Source organism: Microtus ochrogaster, chromosome 10 (assembly GCF_000317375.1).
Source record: "Microtus ochrogaster isolate Prairie Vole_2 chromosome 10, MicOch1.0, whole genome shotgun sequence".
Taxonomy (NCBI): domain Eukaryota; kingdom Metazoa; phylum Chordata; class Mammalia; order Rodentia; family Cricetidae; genus Microtus; species Microtus ochrogaster.
Genome location: NC_022016.1, coordinates 45,547,646 through 45,550,501, shown reverse-complemented (window position 1 = coordinate 45,550,501; position 2,856 = coordinate 45,547,646). Strand labels below are relative to the sequence as shown.

The 2,856-nt window shown below is 48.7% G+C and overlaps 1 pseudogene; it reads left to right on the top strand.

Moving 5' to 3' along the window:
• Positions 1-183: 183 nt before the first annotated feature.
• The window catches only part of LOC101988821, a 7,420-nt pseudogene continuing 4,747 nt past the window's right edge, over positions 184-2,856 (top strand).

The window sequence follows — 2,856 nt, the reverse complement described above, 5'->3', positions numbered from 1 at the left end:
GCTTTGAGGAAGTCTCTCATACTAGAGCGCAAATTCCGCCCCACCTCTGCTAGCTCCGCCCCATGGGCATGGCCACTAACAGCAGCTATTAAAGCCATAGGCATCTTTGCACTAGAGCTGCAAACTCCTGGGTCCACAGTCCTCTCTTATCCTTCGCCTTCCTCCACCTTTACCAGAGCCATCATGTCGTTTGCTCGTCCTGCCACTGTGCTGGGTGCCATGGAAATGGGGGGCCGCATGGATCAGACCTCCAGCGCCTCCTCGGTGCAAGCCTTCCTGAAGCGTGGCCACATCGAGATCGACACAGCCTTTGCGTATACAGAAGGCCAGTCTGAGACAATCCTGGGCGGCCTGGGGCTCGGGCTGGGCCGCAGTGGCTGCAAAGGTAACAGTCAAATCTGTCATCCCCTGCTCCAACACAGCTTTGTCCGGCTCCCCTTGTCCATGCAAGAGCTCTGAGAATCGCACCTTTTCAGGCATGCAAACTCTTCAGACATAGCTAGCTTGCGTTTTGACAGTCTCCTTCCACACTCTGTTCTGAAAAAGTAGCTGAGGATCCTCCTCACACTGTGTGCCTAGCTTTAGTCCAGCCCGGACCCATGTGGCTAGCCCGAGCTTGCGTTCTGGGCTGCTGCCAGCAGGTGCCCTGGAGGCACCTTATCTACAGGACTCCTGTCAGTGGCGCTGCTCAGCACCACCATCCCAGACAGAAACCTCCTTCCTCCTTATGGCCCTGGATCCTGTAGATAGTGAGCCTGTTGGTTAACAGGGCCTCATGCTTCATCCGGGCAGTGGTCATAGAAACCAGTGTCACCCGCTGGAGAGATGGCTCAGAGGTTAAGAGCCCTGACTGCTCTTCCAGTAGTCCTCAGTTCAATTCCCAGCAACCAATGGTGGCTCATAACCATCTGTAATGAGATCTGGTGCAGACAGAATACTATGTATGGATTATGCACATACATAATACAATTTGTATGTATTATGTCATACATAATACTTGTATTGTTTACATACACTATGTATGCAATTAGTACTTTTTTAAAAAAAAAAAAAAGGTTAAATAAAGAAACCAATGTTTCTACACAAAAGGAACAGGGGCCTGGAGCTGTGCAACTGTCTTGTGCTTGTCTTGTCTACACTCAGTCCCCTGCCTCAGCCTCTACAGGCAGCACTGCACTTCTCTGGGCTGCTGCTATGCTGTATGGAACTCTTCCTCTTCCATTGCAGTCTGACCACTGCCCTATGGAGTTCTACTCTGGGATTCACAGCACAGTGGGATCCAGAACAGAAGCAGACATGTACACTCGGTGCCCTGCTGTTTCTAGATCTCCTGCCTACGTCCCAGTGAAAGGAGTCGTTGTATTATGTGATAGGATCTGTGTATGCAGCCCAGGCGAACCTAGGATCTACATGTAGCTCAGGCTGGGCTACTCCTGCCCAGCTTCCAGAGTGCTGGCATTATACATTATGTTACCCATTACCACCACCAAAACCTGGATCTGATTTCTGATTGAAATTGCTTTTTTGAGCCCTCCCTCCTTTCCCTGTTTGAGTTCAGGGCTGCTTGGGCCAAACCTTGGCTCAGCTCTGGAGCTGATGTCCCATCAGGAAAGTCAAGTAATGTGGTTTCTCTCCAGCTCTGTTTTCTTTTCTCTTTCCCCGTGTCCCTCACCCCAGACCTGGTGCTCTGGTGCCTTGATTGGCAGGTGTGGCTCCCACCCAGGGCCTTTTTGTTCATGGTTTCTAAAGCCCTCCTCCCTGTGAACAAGTACCTTATTGTTCTTAGTTTGCTAGCATCTCACTTGCCCTAGACACTCAGATGAGATTATCAGGAACATCTGTGACCCTAAGCTAGCCTCTGCCTCCCTGTTCTGCCCCCCTGTGGAACCTCAACTTCTCCCCTGCATCACTACTCAACAGTGGCCTGTACTCTGCAAGGCCATGAGCGCAGGTCCTCTGCATCCACCAGCCCCAGTGGCTGGTTTGGCTCATCTAGGTGCCCAGTAGGTAATTGTCACAGCGAGGATACCAACCACTCTTCATGTTCATTGTCAGTTATGCCTGTCAACCCTCAGGGCTTCTCTGTAAGCCATTATCAGTCCCATTATGATTTACAGTTGGCAGCATCGAGGAACACTCTATTTAGTTAAGGCCACAGCTATGAGTGGCAGAGCTGAATTTGAACCCAATTATCTCTGTATTTGTCTGTATATTTCTTAACTCTCTCTCTCTCCCCCTCCATTCACCCTCTCGTCCTCCTTTCCCCTGCTCTTTTTGATACAGTGTTTCCTATAGACGCAGACTTGTACTATGTGGGCAAGGATGACCATGAGTTCAAATGGAGGTGGAGCTTTCCTTTCCTGATTGCAGGATCCCGAATAATCACACAGAAACTTATAATAATACCAAACTGTCTGGCCTATAGTTCATGTTTATTACTAACTAGCTCTTACATTAACTCTTACATCTAAACTAACCCACTTCTAATAATCTATGTATTGCCATGTAACGATGGCTTTTACCAGTCTGCTGGCATGGTTTTTCTTGGGCAGTTGCTTGCATCTCTTTCTTTCCGCTCCTCATCTGATTCCCCAGTTTGAATGTTCCACCTAACCTTTTCTTGCCTGGCTACTGATCAAACAGTTTTTATTATTAACCAATAGGAACAATACATATTTATAGTGTACAGAAGCATGCCGTAACACTTGAGTTCCTGATCCCTTCCTACAGAAGGGATCTCTACAGATTTAGGAACAGAGGCAGGTACCACCATATCCGGCCCAGTTCTCTTCCTCAACTGTTACGGTAGATACTGTGTTTGATAAAGTGACTTGAACTTGCATGTTCTCCCCCCCC